Below are 26,813 nucleotides of genomic sequence, written 5' to 3'. Positions count from 1 at the left end.
CATACATATGAGAGAGACTTGACACTGCAAAGGAATCAGACTTTAGAAATAAAAAGAGCCTCATTGATGTAACACCACACACTGAAGCAATTGGTCGGTAGGCATGAGGGTGTCAGTTTTCTATCGTTGTGACCAAATGCTTGAGATAAGCATGTTAGAAGGAGAAACTTTCATTCTGGCTCACAGTTTTTGGAGTTTTCAGTCATGACAATTGACCCTCTTACTTTGGCCTGTGGTAATGCCAGGGGCCATGGCAGGGAGCGAGGGGTAGAGGAGCCCTTAAGAGGTAGGAGAAGAGCCAGGGTGCCAAAGTCTCTTGCAAAGACACACCCCAGTAACCCAGCTTCCCTCCGCTATGCCCCGCCTCTTAAAGGTTCCACCTCCTCTTAACGGCACGGTCAGATATGGAACAAGCTTTTAATCTACGGTTTTAAGATCCGCACCATAAAAAAGGGAGATTAATGTTGTAATTCAAGAGAACCTCATGGAAGAGGCAGAATGGGAGATACACTTAAACAACTAGGACTTGAATTTTCCAGGGTGAACCAAAGGGGCCAGTGCAGACAGTGTGTTCGCACTCCTCTGAGTAATGAGTTTAGGGCTCCAGTGATGGCATCAGAATGCGGTGTGCTCTCCCTCCTTGGTCTCTGTCTTTTCCTCTGTGTTGGCTTCACGTCCAGACCGGGAAAACACCCGCCACGCTCTGTTTTTCTGGGGAAAAATAATCTGAAAGTTTCAATTTTTGAGAAGTTGCAAGTTTGACAATATATTTATTTTATCTTTCACAGTCGAGACACTCTTGGAATTCTTGGTTGCAGACACACTTTATGTTAGCATTTTGAAGAAATGCATATTTTATCTCCCAGTTTCTAGCACAGCTATTGTGATATGTGACAATCCCCTTCTACTCCCCTAAAAATCTGCCTTTGAAAAATCTTTAGGACTTGAAATTATGATAGAGTTTGGTATGGAACTTTTCTCATATACTAGTCTGGGAAATTGGTTTATAAAGCTGGTTTTCTTTGGTTTTAGAAAGTTTTCTTAAATAATTTCTTCTGTTATTTACTCTTTTTAATTGCATTGCTTTCTAAAACTCCTATGTTTTAGATATTTTATCTTTACTTTTCATCTTAATATGTCTCTTGTGTTATTTATCTCTTTTTTAATTCTACTTTTGAATGAGGATGAGTTTGACTACAGTCTGCCAAACTATGATTTGAACACTCAACTGCTTCTTTATATCTTTTAATTCCCAATAAACTATTTATTGCTTTCTGAATGTTTCTGTGTTGCTTTTTACTTTGTGTGCGTGCATGTGTGTGTGTGTGTGTGTGTGTGTGTGTGTGTGTGTGTGTATTTTAAGATAGGGTCATGTTATGTACTTCAGGCCGGACTTGAACTCATTATGTAACTCAGGCTGGCTTCAAATTCACAGAGACCCTCTTGCCTCAGCCTCACCATGTACAGCTATGTTTCTCTTGTATGCTAACTCAACCTTGGCTCCCTTGTTTGTTTTCATTTCTGAAGTTAATTTTTGAGGTTTAAGTCGAATATATGATGATGATACCTGGATGTCCATTTGTATTTTGAATTGAGGATGTGAAAAGCAGATGCCATACTTGAGCCTAGGCCTGTTCCTGTTGACCAATGGGCCTCTAAGTGGGCTCCTGCATGACAACTTCCCTGTTTCATTGTGCGACCCCAATATGTCAGGATCCTTAGTCATTTTTTTCCTCATGAGCAGGCCAGCGTTTTGTTTCTTTTCATAGAGGAAATGGTGACTCTCCTATTGAGAAGGGCACAAACACAAACCAGATATCCAGGACCAAGACCTGAGTGGACGCGCTGACCTTCATCATAGCTGCCAGGGTCAGAAAGCGCTCCCCTCACCGCCCTGGAGCTGTGTGCCCTTCGGTTCTGATCTTTCAGCTCTGCTTGTTATAGGAGGAGCTTGCGCAGGAAACCCTTAGGCTCCCCCTGGTTTCCTTCCTTTTCTGCATAGCTGCATAGCTGGTCACCAAAGTCTCCATATCCTGGAGCTTAAATTGGCTTCCTGTTACCTTCCCCCTCTCCCCAGTGCTTGTTGGATGAGATGCTCAAACCTCAGTCACTCACTGTGTGCTTAACCACTTCCCACCTTTCAAAATGTACTCGCCTTTCTTGACCTATTTGCCCCTGCTCTTCGTCCTTGTGAGTTTATACTTCTTTAATTCCTTTACCGACATTTACTGGGGTCTGGACATGGAGAGACGATAGACAGGTTATTCATGCCGCCATTTTTCACTGGAGTCCTTCAATATTCTTCCCATTAATTGTTTGTTAGTAGCTGTTTGCAACATGTAATAATGACGTCCACCTTGGGGAACGGGTACAGATGTGCATATCACTTCTTGATCATTTCTATGCACTCCTCCTCCGCCCTCCCCTCCCCTTCTTCCCAGTCCTCCTTCCCATCTCCCATTCCTTGCTAAGGTGTCCACACCTCCGTCCTCTCTTCCCACTGCTTCAGCCTGGTGGAACGCTTGGCCTGAGTTGTTCTCGATTACTTTCTTCAAGTCTTTTCCTGTCTAAAGTACCTCAAGGCCGGAGTTCATGGCCCCCAAGGTCAGCCACCAAGGTCAGCCCCCGAGCGTGCAGTGACGCCAGCTCTGGAAGGGCTGCCAGGGCCGGGCCTCCTGCTACCCTTGTGTTTTTGCTCCATCCCTCGCCTTGTGGGTGCGGGACAAGGAGATGTGAAGTGAGACAGAAGGGGCCACATATGGTGGGTCTTTGGAAAACATTCGACAGTGTTCAAAGAACAAAGATTGACATCAGTGGGAGCCGCCACGCCACGTGGCTTTCCCTTTCATGAGAATTAAAAGTTTGGCTTACTTGTTAATAAAGTCTTCTGAAAAATCTTATACTAAAGATGTAAAGATTCCAACAGTGCAGAAGATCCACACAAACTTCTCTCTCCACGGGGTTAGAGAAGACAGACGCTTATTTTTTAGGTAATGAAACATTTAATGAAAAAAATTCTAGGAAAATGTAAATGCTATTATATAGTCCAAAATCACTGTAGAAATAATGGATTTTCTGTCTGGCTCCCCAACTGGCCCTCATCTTGCAGAGCCTGTGACCCCCCAACCTCCCCAGCAGTACAGCCAAGGGGCGGGAGCTGCATGAGGGATTTCAGCGGGCAGAAGGCGGAGCTGGACAAGCACTTCCGGTACCCCGGTACCCCAGGCCCGGCGCTGTGACTTTCCTGGGAAGCGCTGCTCCTGCCCACGGGCGCCTGGACCACCCACGTGGGAGGAGGCCGGGTGCTCTCTGGCGCTGGGGGAGGGTGTCACTCCTGCAGGGGGAAGGGCCTTGGGCCTGGGCTCTTTGAAAAGCCCTGAGCCACGCTCCACCGAGTGCATCTAGGTGTCCTAATACAGCTTTCATGAATAAAGCCGTTATAAATGAACTAGGAGACTGGTGGGGCGCGTGCCACTGTCATAAATAAGGGGCCAGGTGGGATGGAGCATGCGCAGTTGCGAAGGCGCGCTGCGAGTGGCTGCGAAGGGTTCGGTTCCTGGGTGCGCCCCGCGGGCACCCGCTGGACTACATCACTGCGTGGCTGCTTCCCCGTCACGATCCCGCCGCACTTTTGGGCTCCAGGATCCCACAGCTCTGATCTACGTCTACCACCCCATGCCGTACTCCTCTGGAGACTGGGGATTCAGCTGCCCCCGGCGCCCAGTCAGTTTTGCTGTTCTCATGGGGATTTGGGAGACAAGCTTGTTCCTCAAGAGAGGCTTCCAGAGGTGGTTCTGGTGCTAGATGCGGATCAGATTCCGGATCTATCTCTATCCGATCCTCTCCTGCCGGTCTAGATCAGGTTGCAGACCACCTTGAGTCCTGTGAGGTTCTTCTAGATATAGATGAAAAGCTGTGGAGTTTAGTTTCACTTCTGTACTGAAAAAGGGATCTGCATCCGTTACTTGCTAAGGTTGTTGGACGTTCACATTGATTTGCAAAACCTAAGCTCCAGAAACAAAGCTCACAGGATGATTATGTAGATCTAAGGATAGCTGACCACCAAGGGGATGTCTGTGGCCCCAGGAGAACCCAGAGGAGCCTCTGGAGTCACCCACAGCAAGTCGGACCTTGGCAGTTACAACTGGAAGCCCAAACTCTTCTGAGACTCTAGACTCTTGAGGTCTGATCCTCTTCACTTGGCAAGAAGCTTCAGGGCAGCTCTCATAGCACCCTGAGGAAGTTGAACCTTTTTCAACCCAGCAGGAGGCCCCAGCTCAGCAGGAACTTGCTCCGAGGAAGGTGTGGGGCAGCTATCTGTGCATCTGGGGGGAAATGCTCATCTCCAAGCATAATTGAAACTCATCAATTACATTTGCCAAATGTCATAGTGAAACCTGTGGAGATGGAGGTTACAGTAGCTACAGAAAAAAGCAAGGAGCGTCAACTTACTCCAAACCAGGAGCAGGCCCCAGCCCGGACTCCAGAGAGTCCTGAGGAGGTAAAACTTGCCTCTACCCAAGAAGAGACTGAACTTAGCCACGAGAGCCGAAGAGGAAGAACTTTCTCCAGCCCAAGGAGAGACCCTATCTTAGGCTGTAGGCCCTCCTGTGGAGGTCGAACCTTCTGTCAGCCCGCAGCAGCAGTAGGCAGATCAGACTTCTGAGTCTCTTGGGGAGAATGAACCTTCTGGAAGCCACCTGTAAGCCCCAGCTCAGCCTTCACTGTGTGCTGCGGTGGTGGAGCCTCTCCTACCCAGGAGAAGGCCCTGTCTTAGCCTCCAGGCCTTCCTGTGGAGACTGACCCTTCTCCTAGTGAGCAGGAGCAGCCAGCTTGCATTGCTGAGTCTCCTGAGGAAGCCGAGCCTTCTGGAAGCCAGCTGGACGCTCTACCTCAGCCTGCCAAGCCCCCTGAGGAAGTGAAAGCTGCAGTCTGGCAAAGGGGCTTGTTCAACTTCCAAGTCCTCTGGAGAGTATAGACATAACTTTACTAGTTTATAAAACACCACTTTAACTTTCAGGTTAGGACAGTGCGTAGGATTGTTACTTCACCAATGTTAGAGTTAAATCCCAGGGTTTACCACAACATCAGAGCCTATCAGTGAGACTGAATTTTTCTTCGGGAACTTTGAACCCCCAGGTCTGCAGTACACTGCCGATATAGGCACGTCTCCCACCCACCAGGAGGCTACCACTGAACCCTCACTTACTAATAAACAGTGTGGAACCCCAAGCAACCCAGGCCCCAACTCTGCGTCCAGGCCTAGTAAAGATGCCCAGCGTGCACTTGTTCAATAGAGGGCTCCAGCTCTGTACTCAGACCCTGAAACCAGACGTGGGGATTTAGAGTTCTGAGGGCTGAATCTTCTTCAGCCTACTGGGAGGTCCCAACTCAGCCTTCAGAGCCACCAGAGAAGTTAGAGCCCCCACCAGTCCCCACCACTCAGCCACATTCAGAGTCACCTAAAGAGATGGAATCTTTTCTAGATCAGCAGATGACCCCAGCTCAGCCTGTAGCACTCTCCCTAGGGCTGCAGCTGCTTCACCTCCTCCTCCTGAGGAGGAAGAACTTTCTCCAACTCAGTGAGTGCTTACATGTCAGCTTCTGGGGCCACTTAATGAGATGGTGGCGTACCCTTTCCATAGTGTGCAGTGACAGGTTCAGCACCAGCCAGGACAACCTCAGTATTCAGCTTTGCCCAGGGTCGTGTTTCTACTTTGGACCTGCAACTCACAGTACTTCTAGAACTTACTATTGATATTGAACTTTCTCCAACCTGGCTGGAGTCTCCAATCAGTCTCCAGAGTCACCAAAAGAAGTAGCCGTAGCTCAGTCCCCAGCATATCAGGAAGTGACAGTTCCAACACCAGGTCAGGGTCAAGAAGAGGCAGCATCCGTCAGCGTCACATTTCAGCCTTTGGAATTGGTACTGACCATCATTCCAGAACTCTCAGGAAGGCTGAATCTTCTATAGCCCCAAAGAAAGCTACGGCTCCTCCAAAGTCTGCCAAGGTGACGTAGCCACATCCAGACCTGTGCAGGCTCAGCTTTCAAGCCTGACCGAAGTCACAATTCAACCAACCTTTGGGCGTGGAATTCAGTTTAACTCCAGACTCTGATCTGGGGGTTGAACCTTATCCTGCCGTATGGGGGAGCCTACATCCCTCCCCAGAGTCCATATGAGGAGATGACAGCTCTACATTCTGGGAGGGTTCTTTCTGGTAAGGCAGCCAGTTTGGCTTATGGCATACAGTCCAGGGTACAGTCTAGTACCCAGGGAGCAGGTTTTTCTTGGTATTTGAGGAAGCTACCATGGAGAGCAGGCCTGAAGATCTCTTCCAGATGCAGACATGGAAATATCTGTAGCTTTCCTGGGAAGTGGACTTTTGGAGAGTTGAGGAGAAGTCATCTTCAAATATCTGGGTCTGGCTTTCTTGTGAGTGACAGCTTTCAGGAGGTGCCAAGGAGACAGACTAAGGCCTAAGCTTTGAATGGACAAGTTTCTTCCAGTCTCAGCTCAGAACAGTGCTTGACCTGACCTGAAGGTGCTGGACCACAATGGCCTCCGGGCCATTGCACATGTGACCACCATGACCAGGGCCATGTTCTTCATCTGCAGGGCCTTCACAGATACCAGCTTCTTCTTGATGACCAGATGGTAGCCTGGAAGTCCAGTCCTTTCTCTAGCACTGAGAACATTTCCACTCAGGAAGCAGCTCTGAATAAGACTCACGGGACTCCTCAGAGAGTTGGGAATTGGGTGGGCGTGCTCCCGACCTGGACACTCTTAGCTCTGAAGCTGAGGCTGTGGCCTCCCAGCTGTTAACCCTGAATCACTTTTAATGCAGGATAAAATGATAGGTTTCTGTCCCTCTCTAGAAAGGCCAAGCGAGTTTTAGATGTAAGATCATCTCTGTCTGCTATCTCAATAAGCTTTTCAAATAAACGTATGTGGCGGTGGCATGATTTGATTATAAATGAATAAGCTTTACCCGAGGTGTTGAGGGCTGGTAACCGGACAGGCAGTATTAGACATCGTGATGTTAATGATGGTCACTCTCTGTTACTCTCAGAAGTGATCTCCAATCAACTCCTTTCATTTTGGATAAAATATTTCCTGTAGGGTTACTCGCATCGGATCCTTTCTACTTTAATCTATTTCTCTGTAAGCACATGCAAATTGTGCTTGACTTAACCGAGCAGCTCCACTTTAATTTGCTGGCATGATGTGATGCATAACCAAAATGGATTTCTAGGCTCATCAAATGTCTCCGCTACGTGGATCAAAAGCAGAGTGACCTTTACAGCTCGTATTGTGCCTTGCAAATCTAAAGTTGGAAACCGCGACTGGAAATTCTCACCCGACTTTCCTTTCATTAGAGGAGAAAACAGAATTCAGCTGGACACATGCACCAAAATTAGATTCTTAAATAAACAGCAAGGTCTTAATAATTCATGCAAAGATGCAGGGGAAAAATGAGGGAAATAATTGGGCAACAGCAGGCAAATACCATGTCGTTTTGTACTGTCCCAAACCAATCATCAGCACTGTATACCTCTGATATATAGGTTTATTAATGAAACAAAGAGGCATCAAATAGGGATAAATAATATATCACGTGGGATTCACAGGTTCTAAGTGTAATAGAGATCAGTGACACCTATCAATTCACTTAAAATCAGGGCACGTGCATTTTGCTCGGTCTGCAGTTTGTCAACCTCTGCTTTCTGCTTAATAGATGTCACGGTTTGCTGTGCTTAAAAAAATGCAGTGTGGCGAAGAAGTAGGAAATATAAAAATCATTACAAAAAATCAGCGAGACCAATGCTGCCCCCACAAAGACAGCCCAAACAGTGATGTATTTGTGCATTTATCATTACTAACATGGACTCGGCTTAGATTTAGGAGAAGAATTCATCAGTGCCACTAAGGAATGAAGACATTTTGAAAACTGCCCCTTGATGTTTTAATTCTGCAAATCTATTAGGATATTTATGACCACAGAAGAAGAAAAATTAGTATCATGCACATGAACAGGTTGCCAAGGAAGGATGTGAGGTCAGGGGTTAGCTGCCCAACCCAAACTGCAAAATCGGATTGAATGAGGGTTCCTAAAAATAGTTAGTGGGCTAACATAAATAGATGTCATTAGCTGTAGTAATGTCTATGACAAATAAATAACAGTTGAAAACAATAAAATTCCTGTAATGTGCTCTGCTGTAATATTGATGGCAGTGTGTGGGAGCATCTGCCAGCTGTTAAACAGATGTGGCAATTAGCAAACCTTATGGTCACGCTGGTGAGATTATTATGCGACGTGTTCTCTAGCAAAACGAGCCGAGTTCCTTCTTTGTGTGGCTTTATCCACGTGGAGAGTTTGTGTGTCTAATCCCATGCAGAAGCAGCGGTGGCAGCCGCTCTTCCCGAAGCCACATAAGTGTGTGTGCGGGTGCATAGATATACATACATATTTTTTGATGTCTTCTGAAAGATTTAGAGAAATTCAGAATTTAAACAAGAACAATATCAATTCAGCTGTGTAGCAGATACTTCAATTATAATCGCTAATGGACAAATTGAGAGATAAAAAGGCTTTTCTATCATGTTGAAATTCAATGAACAGTTTTCAATTAGGCTTAGGATATAAAAGAAAAAAAAGAAAGCGACTTCCCCTTGATGTTAACATTGCCGAGAAAGATGAGAGAAACTTTGCTTTTTCATTAGACTGAAGAGATGCATATAATGCTGCATATTTAAATTATAAATCAGGTCGCTATCTGCCAACTGAAAGCAATATCAATTAGACGTTAGGTGGATTAAGCTTTAAAACGCCTTATATTTAATGACAAAAGTTAGACTGTTAATCTCCGTAGCCATCAAAGGAATAATTTAAGGCAGCAAGAAATCAGAAAGTGATGTCACAAAAATAGGCCCTTGCAGCTTTTTGGATAGTATTATCGTAATTAATGTACTTCGAATGACTTTTTTGTGGGTTATGAGCTTTCACAAAAGCATTTATTGCGGGCATAAAATATAAAACTCTAAAGAGTGGGTTTGACTAAGGTTGACTGGAGGGTCCTTAGCCTTTCTGCTACATAATTCCTGTAAAATAATAGTTTCATTTACAGGCGCAATTTATAATGTTGAATTTATGCCAGTTCATCTGATATAAATCATGGTAATAGCATGATCTATTGTATGTCACTTGAGCGAATGCAAATTAAATATCGTTAAATTAAAGAAAAACGGTTAAAATAACATTAGGTTGTAACCAGAGCTGGTGGAATAAAGGAAGCGTGGGCTTCAGGATGAAATTTCACTCCCGAGGGTCGCCATCCGATATCAGAAAATGATGCCCAAACCAAATGCACACAGACAATAAATAACTAAAACGCGGGCCCGAGTCTTCACTCCATCCCCAGAGCATTCTTTCATCTAAATTCCTAACAGCAACTCTAAAAATTAAATAGCTGTTTTTCAATTGGGTTTTGCTTCCTGCAGTTCTTTAACATCTTCCCCAGCATTGGGAAATGAAGTTTCTTTTAAAATTATTTGGAGATTTTGTTTCTTTTTTGACTCACAGCCCCTCATGCCCCCCACGCCCGGCAGCTCTGTCTCCAAAGCCCCCTTTATTTCCTTGTCCCCCAGCGCCTCCCGGATCACGCCAGGGTCCCCGGTTCTCTTCTGTGCCTCTGTGGTGGATCCGCTGGGAGACAGGAGCAGCAGGGCTGATTACAGCTCTCACATGTGTTCTAGAAAGGCTGGGTCATTAATAAACAGGAATCATTAAAATGCATCTCCCAGACAAATACACCTCCTCCGAGAGTCAGAATTCTTTTTCTTCCATTTCGGAAGTTGATTGCAACTTATCTTCAAAGCCAGCCGCAACCATTGGGCTAAGAAAACATATGGGGTGGCTGAGAGGCTAAAATAAAGTGGGGGGACATGGGTGTTGTGCTTTCCTCCCTACATAGAAAAAACATACAGTAAATCATATCATCAATGGATCATATTCTGGAAGAAAGAAGTTGGGGTTTGGGCATGTGTGTGAGTGTGTGCGTGTGTGAGTGTAAGTGTGTGTGTGTATGTGTGCGTGTGCGCTGTTTCACATGTAACCTAGCACATTGTCAGAACTCAATAAATGTTGATGGGTGACAGGGTGACATACCCATTATAACATCAATTAATTTGCTGTCAAGAAAAAGTGGGCCCTTCAAATTCTCCAGCCATAATTGCTTGGGCTTTGCTAACTTTCCCCCCTCCGTAACAGGTTATGAGGGTGTTCTCAACACGTATGCCTCAGAGATATTCAATAAAAGGCAGCGTTTTTTCTTCATATGCCAGGATAGAGGAAAACAAAAGAGGGTTTGTTATGCTGATGTGAATATGTGGTTATCCTGCAGGGCCAAGGAGGCAGGGTGGGGCTGTAAAAAGAAATCCTCGAAGTAGTGGTGGAAAAGCAGGATTTGAGGACAAACAGTAAAGCTGTCATTCACTAAGCATGTGGCTTAAATGCCACATGGGCTTTGGCCAGGCCAAGGTACGGACAAAGACAGTGAGATGCTTGCTGGAGGTGAGAAATTCAGCGGGGTGGGACCCCACAACAAGACAAATCGTATTTTAATAAAGTGTTTGAAAAACAAAATTCACATAGAATCCACAAGGAACAAAATATCAGCATTTTAAGTAAAGACAGGGCCAGTCACAGGACCCTGTGCAGTGATATTAGAGCTCGGAGAAAAATGAAAAATACGTCCTTGTCTCTGTGTGTATTTTTATGTATCTTTTCATTTTTATGCATTTTAAATGGTTAATTTCCAGAATGTTAAGTTGGATACATACAAATACAGACAAATGAAAAACTAGCTATATTAAAACTTACAGCATCACTTTAAGTTTAAATGTTTTTAGCCCAGTTAAAACTTACTATAAAATTTCACTTTTCTGACTTTAACAGACGCAAAAATCATCAATTATTTTATGTATTTTTAATGCGTGTACTTAAGGTACCCAACATGATGTTCTGAAAATATTCTCCAAATCAAATTCTGAAAATATCAACCATGAAGTTTGCACATGGCGGCAGCAGTGGTGGCACAGGCTTGACATCTCAGAACTCTGGGAGGCTGAGGCAGGAGGATGGCAATTTTGAGTTCGGTTTGGGCTGCTTAGCAACTTAGCAAGATCCTGTTAGAAAAATTCTGTGACTGTCTCAGCAAGTCTCAGCTGTGAAGCAACTTTTAGTCCTCACAAGGGAGGCGCTGTTCCTTGGCCAGTGTGCACACCAGACCCTGGGTGGTGGCCGAGACGGAGGTGTGTCCTCCACGCCTAAGTTTTCCTGTTAATTGAAGCCTTTGTATTGCAGGTCCCTGCAACTCTCTGCCACGTGGCTGTCCTGATCTCCGGGAACGCTGTATCTGGAGAGGGGGTGATGAAAGAGCCCAGAGGGACCCTCAGCCAGGTCAGCGGGGATCAGAGGAGGGTGAGTGCCCCCTTCCGCTGCTAAGTGTGCAGGGAGCTGCTCATCCACGTGCCTGCCGCGGGGCTCCTCCTTTCTCTGTCCTGCTTCCTTCGATCACCTCCCAGACAGAAAACTTGTCCTGGAAACCTACCTCGGGGCTGGCTTCTGGGGCACCCAGCCCGTGACACAGGAGCACAGAGATGTCAGCTTGAGTAGCTCGCTGGGCTTCCCAGGGGGGACAGGAGCTCAAACCAGGGCAGACAGCTCACGGTTCACCTTCTTAAGGCACCCTGGACCCCAGACTTGGGCAAACCAGAGCCAGGGGGCCACCTGTTTCTGCGGCATGTGAGCTGCAAGCTATTTTTTGCATTTTTAAATGGCCAAAAAAAAAAAAAAAATCTGCAGAATCGTGTTTGGTAACGTGAATGGTAGGAAATCACAAAGCCAGAGTCTGCACGTGGTTCGGTGGGGACACAGCTGCGCCCTCTCAAGGTTGTGCAAACCTTGTTGGAAGTTATGGACCACAAGGCGGAGGTTAGGAGTGTTTTTATTGGAAACAAGAATACGACAAACAGCTCTTGGATTTCTAGGAGGGGTCCCCGGTGGGGATCTAAGAAGGCCCCTCAATCTAGACTCACAGGGAAGCAGGGCCCAGGAATTGCTCCCTTGTTTAGTAGGTGCCAAGTTAGAGAAACGACCAGGTGGCTCTCAGGTTCCCTAACCCAATCTTCCATTGTGTTGTCAGTCAAGAGGGGTCGCAGGCTGAAAGGTCAGGGACTAGCAGGGGGTGGCCGCACCTCTGTTTTTTAAGAGGGAGCGGGCTGCATTTTACGTTACAGAAGGACATGTGTTCTTGGTCCAGGGTCCTAGTTCGCTATTTTAATTTTAGCTTCTTTTAGTATGGCTGACTATTCACCTCTGTCTCAGGCCCTTCCCCTAGTTAGCTGCCTCACCCAGGGCTAACTAGTAAGCAGTTTTCTGTGGCACTGTTGGGGTGGCATGTTGTCCATGGCTGCTTTGTGATTAAACAGCAGAACCCGCCAAGTGAGGCAGAGTCTCTGGCCTGCAATGCCAAACCTAACCTCTCTAAAGCATCATAATTTACAAATGTATCAAAAAGGAAGGGGTAATTGTGTGCTTATAGTACTTGGGCAGATTTAATATTTGAATACGTGATAAGTCCCTAACACAGAGTTCATCTCATGTAAATATAATTTCCATTTCTACCTAAATAAATTGTATGAAGATCTAAGTTGTCTTCTTTTCTAGGAAAGCTCTATTTAGCAGCGAGCATATTCTTGTGGTGGGTTGGCCTGGGATAGTGTTTGTGTTCTATAAGTAACGGGTGAGCCTAATTCCCCGTTAGCTGCAAATTCCTTTAAAGTTGGGTGAGACGTGGAAAAGCAGAGAAAACAAATGCATAGAAACCAAGCAGCATGAAAAATGTCAGGGTAGGATGTGAGAAACTGGAATCAATATTCAAAATGCATGCACGTCTCAATTTTTCTTTGTTACTATGTCACTGTTTTGAAAAGTCTAAATTATGCTTGCAAAAACTTAACGTATGCATACATATGTATGAAAGTATACAACTTCGTAGGGTTGAGACAGACAAGTACAATAGTAGGTTTTGCTTAGAGAAGAGGCAGAAGCAAGCAGTAAAATGCATTTCCACACACGAGCTGAGCTGTGGGTCATCCCAGCAGCTCTTGGGGCTGCATAAATAGACCTGTGAGAGGTTCCCTGGTAAAGAATTATCCGGCCCTAACTCTCTGGTGCTCAGGGGGAGAATCCCTACTCTGAGCATTCTCTGTAATAGATTCTCCGTTCAGTAGCCAAAGCAAATTTTGTCTTCTAAAATGCAAATCTTTTAATTTCTAACCCCTGCTTCTGTGCCTAACAGCTTTCCGTGCATGTTTACTGCTTGCAGGTAAAAATCTGTCTGTAACACATCATAAAGCTTCCTCCGCTCATCGCCTGCTGACCTTTGCCGCTTTCCCTCTTTCTCTTCACTTGGCTTTACAGGTGTCTTAAGTCCTGTGGGACTCAGCTTGAACTGTTTCCCGGGACAGAGACACTTTTGCACCTTTGTCGCCTCCTAGGGGCGAGTCCTTGAATAGCAGCTTACTGACCCTCCCCCAGCTCTGAACCGACGCTCCCCACCCACAGTACTAATTGCTTGCTCGGTCGTTTGCTTCCCCCTTTAGATGCTAACTAAGCCTCCGGGTGGGCAGTGTCTGCGTTTCCCACTGCCACAATGTCGTGTGGTCTCCGTATGTTGGGGGTGGCGATAATACTGATGCTTGGCTGTATGATTTACCCACCGAAAAGGAAGGAAAGGACCTAGAAATCCAGAGGGTGGAGGCTGAGCGGTGCACATTTACTGGTCACTTTTGATCCTTTGGCGAGGACGGAGTTGCAGGGGTTCCCCCTTGAGCGCTCAGCTTGGTAGCTTGACGACAATGCTGCCCATCAGCTGGTGCTTCCTTGACTAATTCAACAATACCATTGACTTAAATGTAAATAAAGCATCACTTAAATTACTAATAATTTTTAAGGCATTCTTAAGCAACCTAATAGTCCCTCTTAGCTACAGTTTCATTTCCAGTGGTTTTCGTTTCTTGTGTTTTGAATTTGTTATGTGGAAAGTTCCAGAAATGAGCTCAGAAGTTTTAAAATGCTCATCCTTTCTAGTAGCACAGGGAAACCTGGCATTCTGCTGGTCCATTCTGTCAGGACACCAGTCACCCCTGTGTCCAGTACACACGCACGATGTAGGCTGCCCTCTGTTAGTGACTTCGCTGATGTGAAAGTTACGAAATTGGCTGTCATCAGATAGTAGCACCTGTATTTTATTCCTGTTTTACTCAATACTGACTCAAAGGAAGAGTAATATGCTGGAAATTCAGGCATGACCCAGAAAAGCCACAAAGTGTCCCCTTTGAGTGAGGGTAAATGTACAAGTGAGTTTGTGACAGAGGGACCCCTCAAACATAATTTTTATTATAGTAATTTGTTATAATCGGTCATTTGTATTGTTAGTTACTGATGTTAGTATCTTTTTTGCCTGATTTATAAATTAAATGGGTTCCTAGATATGTCAGTATGAGAGCAAACATGGTATGCATAGGGATCAGGACTCTGTGGCGTTGGGCATGCACAGGGGATGTTAGCCAGAAGACATCAGCTTCCCAGGCCAGAGACCAAGGGCTTCAGTATTCATAGCACAGCAGACTTCTTGTTTATGTCTATTCCTTTCATCCCTGTGTATTTCAAGTGGGTAATGTGGTGTCGCTTAGCTGGATGTCACACTTGTAGTGGGTTTTTGTTATAGCAAAGGATCTCCAAGCTTATGAGACTTCCAATATTTTAAGGGAGCCGATGGCAAGTCTGCCCAAGCTTTGCCTCATTGGGAGGGGTTGCTTTTCTTACCCTGGAGGCAACAAATCTTCTTTGTTCTGGAGAGGGACACTATTTTTCCAAGGCTGCTTGCTATACAAAGCTCCTCGAGAAAATGGTCTTGAGATGAACCATATCAGGAAAGACATGGAGGTGTCATGGAGAGTGGTCCACTCTGTCACCGTGAATCAGTGAAGTGTCCATCAACTAGAAACCATCTCCTCTTCAACATTTGAAGTTTGAGCTAATGTTTCTTTTCATATTCATGTATGTGCAAGATGGATAGGACAAAGAGCAAACATAGATACCTGCCTGATTTTTCTGTAGGAGTGTTCTTATAAATACTGACATATCTAGGAAACATTTCTCAGGGCAATGACACGAGCTACATTACTGTAGTGCTGATTTCATTTTCAAATACAGCAAATCCTTGATAGTGAGTAACTTGCTTTGCCAATGTCCTGCAAGACAAGCAAACATTTCTGATAAATTTTAACTTGATAAACAAGTGATGTCTTGCCAAATGAGTAGTGTGTGTGCCAAATATCACATAATTGCAACTGGGCTAGTGGATCTCTCTCTCTCTCTCTCTCTCAGTTCCTGTAAGATTGCGTCTGATCGTCTCTCAACAGCAAGAGGTTGTGGAGGTGATCTCATCTGCAGAGGAGGAGGAGAAAAAGGAGGAGGAGAAATAGGAGGAGGAATCCCTCACGTCGGCTGAGATTAGGGAGATGCATATGATGCAGGAAACGGTGCAAAGTTTTGTAGAAAAGCACTCCCAGGACGAAGTTGTAGTGGTGCGAGCCAGAAATCCCAGAAAGGAGGCAAAAGCCAAAGTCACTGAATAGTTCCTCTTTAAATTTGCACAGAAAGACGATTCCAGTCGCCAACAGGGAGCAGGGATTGTGCTAGTGACAGTAACAGGCGTCCTGCACAGCAGCCTCATCTCGAGTGTCTCCCTCACAACAGCCACGGAGGCTTTTAAAAGTGAGTGTAGTTTTATTTATTTATTTTCTCTATATTTTGTTTATTATTTTCTTTCTTTAGTATTTTATCACACAGTATTGTCATCTCTTTTATGAATGTTTTTGTGTTGTAGATCAAGTCATCTGGGTTTCTGTTATTTCTTATGGGAAATTCGCTTTGACATATGAATTGGGTTCCCGGCATGTGTATGGGGTGAATTTTGCCCACAAGCCAGGTTTCCTGCGTTCCCTGAGCCACCCGCTGGCCTTCACTTCCGCTGCTGCCATCTTGCCCAGGCAGCCATCCTCCCTGACCGATGGCCATGGCTCCCTCAGTGGTTCTCCTCCTCCAGCCACATTCACGCTGAAGCCCGATGTCCTGACCTCTGAAATGTGGCAACAACAGTATTCCTGCCCTACAGAACTTTTGTGGAATTATGTGGGATCATGCAAGCCAGCCCGTCAGGTGCTGGGCCTCCTCTAATGTTGGCCCTCATGATTTATCACTTACAAACGCGCAGGCCCGGAATTCCTGTCCGGTCCTCTAACTCAGCTTCTTACAGCTAACACGTCCTTTGAGGCAAAAGCTTCAAAGTGATGTTGCTCTCTATGAATGGAGTTGGGGAAGCCCAGAGGGCTTTTAGGCAGAAGTGGGGGAGAAATGGGGAGAAAGATAAATTAGGGGTTAACTAAATTAAATCAGTTGGTGGTGGCTGTTTGGGAAAATATAATTTATACTTTTCTCCTATTGCCAGCATCCTCATTTCACAGGGCATATACATTTGCTAAGCACATCAGAATTTTTCTTTTTTATAGATTGCAAACCTCTTCTCTATTCTGTGATTAACTGAACATGTTTGGGCCAACACAGATGGGATAAAATTATCACATCCCTCTATGTATGTGAGGTAAAATATATGATTAAAAATATTTATTATACTGATGTGGAAAAGAATAATATGTTTAACAGATAAGCATGTAATAGTGCATATTTTCCTCATAAAATTTAATTTATCCCTTGGGCTGAGCATAAACTTGGTTTTGAACAACTTGTTTTGCAACTGTAGATTGCTGAGCTAAACCGCTTTGTTGTACAGCAAATTGATCACTGCTGTAATATTTCAGGGGCAAAATGATCCTCACCAGTCAGTTTGATTTCAAAGGCCAAAATTTATAGCTTTGTTCCTGATTTAGTGATAAGATTTTTTAACATATTGAGCATTTTTGTCACCTTCTATCAGGACATGGAGTTGAACATACAAATGAAAAAAAAAAAACTCAACAACAAAAAAAGGCTGTAAATTATATACTACAGAATGACAGCAGAGTTTAATATTCCCTTTGGGCCAGTGGAAATTACTCAGATTTCTGACCTTGTACACACCAGCCTGGTCTGTATGGAAGACACGTCATGCAATTCTTAGGCTCCCAGAAAAAGAACGTACTGGAAAGGCGAATTACAAAAATTTTACGTGAACACAGAGGAAACTTTATTATACATGGGCTCCCCAGTATCTCGACTCAACTTTATTCAAGGCAGATACAGTGTATTTATTGGACATTTCTGATATGTTTAAAACAGGTGTAGACATTTAAATATGAGCAAGTTCATGACTCGGTGAGAAACACCCCCTCACTAGCAGCTTTGGCCAGCAAATATAAAAAATCAAATTATGGCAATCATAGGAGCTGAGAGAAAAAGCAGGCCCCAGAGCTCTCGTTACTGAAGTTTTGAACTCATTACCTATCACCTACTTTGGAAGCATGATTAACAGGGTTTTGATAATCTCAGTAGCTTTGCAATCAAACTATTGTGATTACGATAGTGAATTTTTAGAAAATTTCTGTTTGCAAGACAAAGGACTCGGGGTTGATGGAATATGTAAAATAGAAAACAAAAGCCATCTGTGTGCACCCTAATATACTCACCTGTGTCCAGCACCTAATTTTCGAGGGGTTGCTTTGACTGGAAATCCTGGAAGACAAATGTGGTTGTTTCAGTTTTTACCACCAAGCATCATTTTTTTCCCCAAACAACATTTCCATCACATAGCAGTGTCTTCCTGTCCTGACCTAAGAGTTAAACCATTGATCTGGGATTTAAATAGGGCTTTGAACTGCTGAGGTCCATTTTATCACGTCTAACACACGTGCTGAGTCAGCAAGGCCGAATGGGCTTCTCGTAGACCTCAAATCCAGACAGCTGGGCAGGGAGGCTTCCATTTGTTAACCACCCCTCAGATCTGTGTTTGAGGGAGAAGGCTGACTTTTTCTACCCTGTGGTATTAAGAATATTTATCTGGACTGTGTCCTTGAGTAGTAGATTTCATCAATAATTCTACATGGAACATCCATCCTTGCTATGTTGTGTTTCATAGCTGGTAGTGTGTGACAAGCGGTCTTCTCTTTACTGTGCTTGTTGACATGTGTAGAATCCTTACCATGCGCTTCATTTTCTGTCTGTGAACTTTGGTGCGATTCTATAATATTTAGCTGTTGCCCGATAGCAAGCAGAAGCTCGGGGGTGGTGTACAATGTGCACATGTATTGCTCTTGCTAAGGGGTGGTCAGCCACATGGTCCTGCTGACCTCCTCTGGATTACTCATGTATCTAGGGTCAGCTGGTGGCTAGCTGGGGCTACCGGTGTTCTGCTCCACGTCTCCCACCCTTGGGAAGCCAGCCTGAGCATATTCTCATGAGGGAACAATAGAAGCCGTAGGGCCACCAGGCCCAGACAGAGGGTCAGCACATCATTCCTCCACTGTGCTTCTCTTGGCCGAAGCAAGAGACAAGGTCAGCCCAGATGTAAAAGAGCTACTTCTTTAGGGAGGGAAGCTGCAAAGTGATATGGCAAGACAAGACAAAACAAAACAAAAAAAAGCAAAACAAAGTACATACAGGGATAGAGAAAAATTAGAGTCCTTAATTCAGTCTACCCTATAGCTCATTGCTATGGCTTGTGTCTACATGTCCCCCCAAAGCCTCATGTGGTCAGACATGGCTGAATCTAGAGTGTGCAAGGCTGGGATTAAGGGTGAGAGGCTGGGGTAAAAGCATATGATTACTAAATTAGTCCACTGATTGGCTTGGCATAGTGCTGGGTAGGGTTAAGGGTGCCACTTCCTAAGGGTGGGCAGCCTGGATGGAACATAGGGGCAGAAAGAGGGTTGTAAGCACTTGCCGCTTTCTGTTTGCCATGAGCCGTTCCTGCTCTGCAGTGCCCCTCTGCCATCTGCCACCCTGCCTTGGAGCCAGCCAACTAGGAATTGAAACCTCTACAAACTGTGAGCCGAATAAACCTTTCCTCCTTTAGCTTTGATAGTTGGGTATTTTGTGTTAGCAGCGAGAAAAGTAACTAAGACCTCATTCATCTTTACAATAATACCATGAGGTAATTATTTTTCCAATTTTGCAGAGAAGGAAGCTAATATATAAGATACTAAGAAACCAATAAAAGTTCACCCAGCTAGTCAGTGATAGTGTCAGGTATCAGAGCCTGGCACACTCTAGACATTTTGATTATCATGAACACAAAAACAGCAGATCATAGACTTAAGCTCTTGAAAACAAAACCCCATTATGGTAGGGTAGGGTGAGTATAAATTTTATTTGGCAAACCAGATGTACAATAGAATTTTATTTTCTGTAGTTCAACCTAATTGCAGACTTGGTATTTCCATTCTGCTAAGCTGGCAGAAAAATTAAATTCGGTTCTTTGTGGAGATCCTCCTTTGGTGGATATCTGTGATGGACTGACAACTGGTGGGCAGCTTGTAATGCCCAGCTGAATTGAATCAGGTGGTGCTGGGTGTGGAAGGCCCAGCTGAGGATTGTGGCCAGCAGCATAAAGGAGAACTGGAGGGGAAGGGTGGTGCGCTGGTGATTCTCCCGGAGGAGCTAGTGCTGGCTTTCCTGATGTGAATTCAGCTGTTCTCACCATCACAGGAGCTCAGGACCTCGCTGTCGCTGAGGATGGCTGTGGTTCTTTTCAGGGCAGCTCTGGTCCTGACCTTGCACATTGCTTTCTGGCTCCAGTGCAGATCCCTCAGCTACTGGCACAGCTCCTTCGTCCCACTGGTGCAGACTTTCTAGCTTCCGCCGCTGACCTTTGGGCCTTCCCAGTGCAGGTCCTTGATACAGACTTGCATGGGACATTGTGGGCTCTCAGCCTCCAGCTGGACTCATGGGCTGTAGGTCTTCAGCTGGATTTGTGTAGCACATTTTCATGGGATTCAGGCCCTCAGCTGGAAACTGTGGATCTCTAGTGTGTGGACCAATCTCTTGCACTCTTTTGCATTTGACTGTTTGGGTGAATATTATAGAATAATCCTATAAATTATGTGTCCTGTATTAAATCCTTTTCCTTGCAAACCCTGATTATAACAACATCTTGTCAATGACTTTGTTTTCTTTTTAAAAATTATTTTAAGATAACAAAACCCAACAAAAAACCCCCAGAATAAATCCAATCAAAACAAAGCAGTGAAACTGGTACAGAACTTCACAGCAGAACAATAGGAAACAGCAATGGCTACCATGGCACATCTTGTTATCTTCACAATAGTTGTCCATTCCATCAGATATAGTATAGCAAAATCAAAACAAAACAGAATAAAGCCAATCAGAACAGAATATTGAATAAAGCAAAAATAATCAGAACAAAACAAAACAGTGAGAACAATATTGAATTTCAAAAAACAAGGTAGAAGGGAATCCCCCATGTTTGCTATATTGCATCCTCCATGTAGATGCTCAGACTACCAGCCCCAGGCTTGCAAAGTCAACCTAACAGTAGTAGAAGCATTCAGTTGCTTTTTGTAGCTCAGTTGCTGTCAACTCAGCCCATCCTCTAACCAGCTGGTTGCTTACGGGGTCGGGGGTGTCTGTGATTCCCAGCCCTGCGCTGGTAGGCTCACGGAAGGCACTGTCTGACTTTTCTCTTCCTGGGCCCCGCGTGGCTTGCACGTCTTGCCAGAGAGGCTGGCTAGTTGGCTGGTTGGTCCCAGTCCCAGCATCTGCCAGTGATTTTGGCTGCTGAGTATCTGAGTTCCTTTCTTTTATCTGAGGGACCTGCCGCTCTGGGGGGCTGAGCTCACCTCTCACTACTGATGACAAAGACAATAGATAAGTGCTCTTCCAGCCTCCCTGGATGTTCCAGATTGTGACTAAAAGCTCGGGACGGCAAAAATCAGGGATCATACAGCACCCACAGTAGCCACTGGAGATAGTGGCCATAGGCAGGCGGGGTGGAAGCTGACTGGACGTCAGTGTCTGAAGCCTGGCACTGATGGTACAGCTGTGCACAGCATAGCCCTCAGGTGCGTGCCCCGCAGTGGCTGTTGTTCAGACTGCTGAGTCCCCTTGGTTCTCTGGAGCATGGAGGATTCTGGAGGCAATAAGAGTCCTTTAATTTTTTTTTTCCTGCTGAAATTAATCAGAATTAGTTTCTGTTGCTTGCAACCACAAGCCCTGAACTTTCTGGTGTGTCTACATTTTATGGGGGCTTTGCATTGTGCCGGGGCGTAAGAAATGATTCCATTGATTCCTTGTCTTTAAGCTTCACCAAATCCTGCAGGCGGATCTGTTGTCCAGTCTGCAGCTTTCTGTTGTTTCCCTGTCATGTTTGGGATGCAGGGATTGGGGGATACTGCTCCTGGCCCCATCTGCCTAGACTTGCTCTGTGGTCATTCTTTCTGGGGTCCTTCTGTCTCCCAGCGGTCCATGGGGATGTTGGGCAAAGATTTCCTGCCTTGCTGGGCTCACAGACCTCCTCCTTTGTCTCTTCTGCTCATATTGTTCTTCCCCAGCCTGGAAAGATTCTTCTCTATTTCTCTATTTTGGGAAAAATCCCTTCATATTTTTCTCTAGCATATGTTGAATTTGTTTGCAAACTAATTCTGTCTCTCTGTATCTGTCTATCAGTCTCTGTCTCTCTCTGTCTCTCTGTCTCTGTCTCTCTCACAAGCACAGTACATTTTGCTCATCACACTTTGGAAAAAAATAGTCAAAGAGACTTGGTGAACACTTATATTCTGCTTTGTGCTATGAAATACTTGATTAAAAGTGAGAAAATGGGAAAAATGCTGGGAGAAATTTTTTCCTTCCCTAAAATATAGTGTCCTAAAGGTGCTTCTCTGGCAGGATGTCTTTCCCAGCTGCTGTGTATAGCTTAATTATATTATTTTTAATTTTTATTTTTGACTTTAAAGACAGGCTGTCACTGTGTTGCCGAGGTTGGGCTTTTGCTACACAGCCCAACCTGGCCTAGAATTCGAGATCCTCCTGTCTCAGCCTCCTGAATGCTAAGATTACCGATATGTACCACCCTTCCCAACTGATTTTATTATTTTAACCTCATTTCCTTCTCTTGCCCCATAGAACCCAAGTTCCAGCTGAAGCAAAATAGCCATTTATGTTTAATATCTCATGCTTCCCCAGCTCTCCACACATGCAATTATTTTCTCAGCCAAAAACATCTTTTTCCTCCTTTTTAGAGTCAAAACCCCAGCTACCCTTTAGAAAGAGAGGAAGAGGAAAGCCTTACTTGTGGGCACCAGTACCATTTGGCCAAGCATTTCAACAAGTGGTTCGGGCATTTGGGGCAACCCACATGTACCAGGTTATGGAGGTTGATGTTTGGGTGGCATAACCAGTTTAAAACTTGAGTTCCTGGGACTCTGTGGGGAGAAAAACTTATTTGTTCACTGGCTAAATATATAAAACTGGATGTGGGAGAGGAATGTATGTCCTCACGAATAAAAGGAATGGTAATTTAAATGTCATTTTAAATTCAAGTGGGCTAGAAATTACCTATGGGGATTTTTGTCTTTTTGCTCTTTCTCTCTTTTATCTTGAAATGGTAATTTTCTAGCATTTCTTCACTCTTTCAAGGACATTTATTGAGAATTTACCATGTGTAAGAAATTATGCTAACCATCAGTTTTATGTATATAATAGTACACGAGGCAGGTAGGAATAAAGGGTGCAAACATAAAGCAGTTTCATTTCGTCCTCCACTATCACTTAAAACTTTATGAAACTGGGCAGAATTTCCTCTGCCCCACAAGACTTTTTTTGATTGCTCCTTTTAATAGGGATCTCTATAGGCACTTTAGGCCAGCAAACACTCAAACCATCAGCCAGCTGGCTTAAAATTAACACTTCTCTTCCCCTTACGGGCTCTCTCCATCTCTCTGGGGAAGCTGACACCCAGCAAAAGCCCATCTTCTGTGTTCCCTTCTGTCCATCGCAAAGCTTGTTAATCAGGTTTTCTCCTCTTGGGTTAGAGAATGGGGTGGGAGGGAGGTTGGGGAGCAGAGAAGGTCGCACTGTCCTGCTGCCATGTGGAGTGGCCCCCATTCCTGCCCCTGTTTAAGCTGACTCTTCCATCTAGGTGCTGCCACCGTCCCTTTGGAGATTTTCCTGTTTTGCTGGAAGTCTCAGATAAGAAGATTTCCACTGTCGCTTGCTCAGGGGCCAAGGATTTCCCTTGACGTCTCTCCTACTGAAGACATCCAGGCCCTGCATCTCAGCTGTCGGTCTGCAGGCTTGCAGGGTCACGGCATCGCACTGTGGACACCAGGACTTTGCGACCCAAGTGCTTCCTTCTGCTCTGTAGTCCCGAGAAAAAAAGCCCATTAGCAAACGGTTCTCTGGCTGTTTCAGGGTTTCGCTTGTCTAACAGGCGTTATTTCAGCTGGAACAGAAGAACAGATTTGGTAAAGAAAAAAGATGTCCTTGACAGAAGGGACAGGCTATGACGGAGAACATGTCTGGAAGGACAGAAAATGCTGGACAGTGGCTGTGGCTTTCATAGTCCTGGCCGAGAGGTGTGGTAGGTCCAGCCGTGAAGTGTCACCTCCGTCTGGACGTCTACAGGCACCTGGCTGCTTTGGCCCGGAAGTGATTTGGGCTTGACATGCTACAACTACACCTAAGTGGGAGAAATTAACCAAAGATGTGTAAAGCATCTGTGGAGAAACTGGCAAAGCAAAAGGTAAAGAAGTCACACGCGCCTGCTAAAATAGTGAGCTGTGCCATCAGGAAGCCCCTGGCACCTAACTTCAGTGTTGGCGCAACACGTTGGTTTGGCTTTCCTGTTTTTATTTTCCTCTCTTGATTACCTTTTTGCTGACTGTGGGGATAGGAAGGGAGTTTCAGAAAATGCACTCAGATATCTCCCTTCCTTCCTGGCTGCTTCTTGGTGAGTAGATTTTTTTTTTTTAAAGTAAGGGGACTATAAAGTTAAACAAAACAAAACAAAATGACTTGGGCTGAAGAAATAAGTAGAAAAAAGAAAGTTGTCTCACACCCAATATGTAAACATGTATGTATATTTATTATTAACAAGTGAATTAGTTAACAAGAAAATAAACAGTACATATGGTGACGTTATGCATGGAAAAATGGGGTGAATTTGTGTAGCGTTAATGGTGTTCTTTTCAAGTATATCTGCAATGATTAAATTAAAAAATGATAAAAAATAAAAAATGAATATATATTCTGGAATTGGAAAAAAATCGCCTAATATAAACCTGTGGAGACGCCACACTGAACGCCCGCAGCCTCCCAGGCTCCCATACCGGGGTCCGGCTCCTTGCGTCTCCAGCCTGGCTCCCTCCGCCTCTCCTCCTGCTCACCTGTCCAATGCAGCAGCCTCCTTGCTTCTCTGCCACTGCACAGTTCTTGCATTTGCTGGTCTCTCTGCCAGGCTAACTCTTCCCTCCTATATGAACAGGTCCCTTCTCCACTTCAGTGAGTCCTTGTTCACTTGCCATGACTAGAGAAAGCCCTTCTTACTGTCCCTGTCTCCTCAGTCTGCTTTGTGTTTCTTCATAGCATTTACCCACTTCGTTATACCATGTCTATCCATGTATGCATCCATCCATCCATCCATCCATCCATCCATCTACCCATCCATCCATGTATGCATTCATCCATCCACCTGTCCATCAATGCACTCATCCATCCATCCATCCATCCACCCATCCATCCATCCATCCATGTATGTACCCATCCACCCACCTATCCATCCATCCATCCATCCACCTATCCATCCATCCATCCATCCATCCACCCATCCATCTATCCATCCATCCATCCATCCATCCATCCATCCATCCATGTATGTACCCGTCCACCCACCTATCCATCCATCCATCCATCGATCCATCCATCCATCCATCCATCCATCCACCTATCCATCTATCCACCCATCCATCTACCCATCCATCCATGTATGCATTCATCCATCCACCTGTCCATCAACACACTCATCCATCCATCCATCCATCCACCCATCCATCCATCCATCCATGTATGTACCCATCCACCCACCTATCCATCCATCCATCCATCCATCCATCCATCCATCCATCCATCTACCTATCCATCCATCCACCCATCCATCTACCCATCCATCCATGTATGCATTCATCCATCCACCTGTCCATCAATGCACTCATCCATCCATCCATCCATCCATCCACCCATGTATGCATCCACCCACCCATCCATGAACCCATTCATCCACCACCCATCCATCCATCTATCCATCCATCTACCTGCCTACCTGCTTATCTATAGGTGTCACTCTTTAAAGACTTTTCCTAGAATAGACTCTTACCACAAGATAGGGACCCATATTATTTGAATAAGTGTATATGTAAAATATGTAATTTGCCTGTAAATAGTGACTTTGCTTTTATTTACTGAAATTGAATTGTAGAAAATATTTTAGATTCTGTACCCAACTTACCATAGCCCTGAGTTTTCATTTATTCTTCTTTTAAGACCTTTCTTCCAAGACAGCTTCTCTCCACCTTGGAACTGTTAATGTTTTGAGATGGATAATTTGTTTTGAAGGCCATTCTGTGCACTTTAGATGTTTAGGAACCTCCCTGGACCCTTCCAGTTGCATGCTGGTAACATTTGATACCAGGTGTGACAAACAGAAATATCTGCAAACATTGCCAAATGTCCTTGGAAGCCCCAATGTTCCCTCTTCTTCATTTAGAACCACTGCTCTGGGAGAGAAACTAGAGTCAGACACTTCTCCAGCTTTCTAAAGACATGCACAGCATCGCACTGTGGAAGGGGTGCGTTTGGATGCTCTCCTGTGCTATTAGAAGCCAATGAGCTGTGGGTTCTGTGGTGGATGCTTGTACTTTAATGAGTTGCTCAGCTCCCAGCCCCGCTCTACACTTTGGTTTTCTTGTTTAGTGTAAGTGCAATCCAATTTAATCTGCATATAAACACATCCACTGCATATTAAAATCAACATATTATAAACACCAGGCTGAATGCTTTCTTGAAGGAGCCAGCTAAAAAATTCATGCATATTAATATTGCAGATAAGCCAATTATTATATGGAGTAGTAAATAAAAAACGATATGATTAATCTAAAACTGGGAGCTTCATAAAGCAAAATATGTAATATTAAGATTACACTGCTTTAGAAGCAGTATTATGAATCCTTGCATTTTACATGTAGTTTGTTTAAAATTAATTTCCCAGTGTGCTATCTTATTTTTGTTTCACCTAGACCTACACTAATAAGTTTTATGAAACATTGGTATTACTTAAAATCACAACCCAGAGAAAAGACCATTTCTTTGCTCTTAATTGGGGCACCCCATCCAGCTGGGCTTTAGGGTACCCATGGCCTTGAGGGCATCTAGGTGCCTGGGAGTCTTGATTACCTTCCGGAGGGGGCAGTGATGTGCCAACGTGGCTTAGTAAATCAGCCACAGTCTCTGCTGCCCAGCAATAATAACTTGTGTGTTAACATTAGTACACTTTCTGATCACTCAGTATGTGCCAAGCCCTTAGATAAAAATTCTTTAATCCAGACAGTTATCTGAAAGTTGGGTATTAACAACCCCTTTGTGCAGAAAGAGAAACTGAGTTAATCTGGCCACCGTCACATGTAATTAGTAAGTGGTGACACTGGGTTTTGAACTCCATCTTGTTAGATTTTAGAAACT

At 44.7% G+C, this 26,813-nt stretch overlaps 1 long non-coding RNA gene across 2 annotated transcripts in view; it reads left to right on the top strand.

Annotated features, from left to right (window-relative positions):
• The window catches only part of LOC106026177 (uncharacterized), a 100,853-nt gene that overhangs the window by 60,080 nt on the left and 13,960 nt on the right, over nt 1-26,813 (top strand). For both annotated transcript variants that reach the window (XR_010047313.1, XR_002789748.2), the window contains exons 3-4: nt 11,367-11,483; nt 15,459-15,848. This is a non-coding gene — a long non-coding RNA (uncharacterized LOC106026177). The remainder of the gene's footprint in view (nt 1-11,366; nt 11,484-15,458; nt 15,849-26,813) is intronic.

Source organism: Cavia porcellus, unplaced genomic scaffold (genome assembly GCF_034190915.1).
Source record: "Cavia porcellus strain 051 isolate PalLab524CR breed Dunkin Hartley unplaced genomic scaffold, mCavPor4.1 scaffold_5, whole genome shotgun sequence".
NCBI classification, from domain to species: domain Eukaryota; kingdom Metazoa; phylum Chordata; class Mammalia; order Rodentia; family Caviidae; genus Cavia; species Cavia porcellus.
The sequence above is the reverse complement of the archived record's forward strand: the minus strand, read 5'-3'. Positions and strand labels throughout refer to the sequence as shown.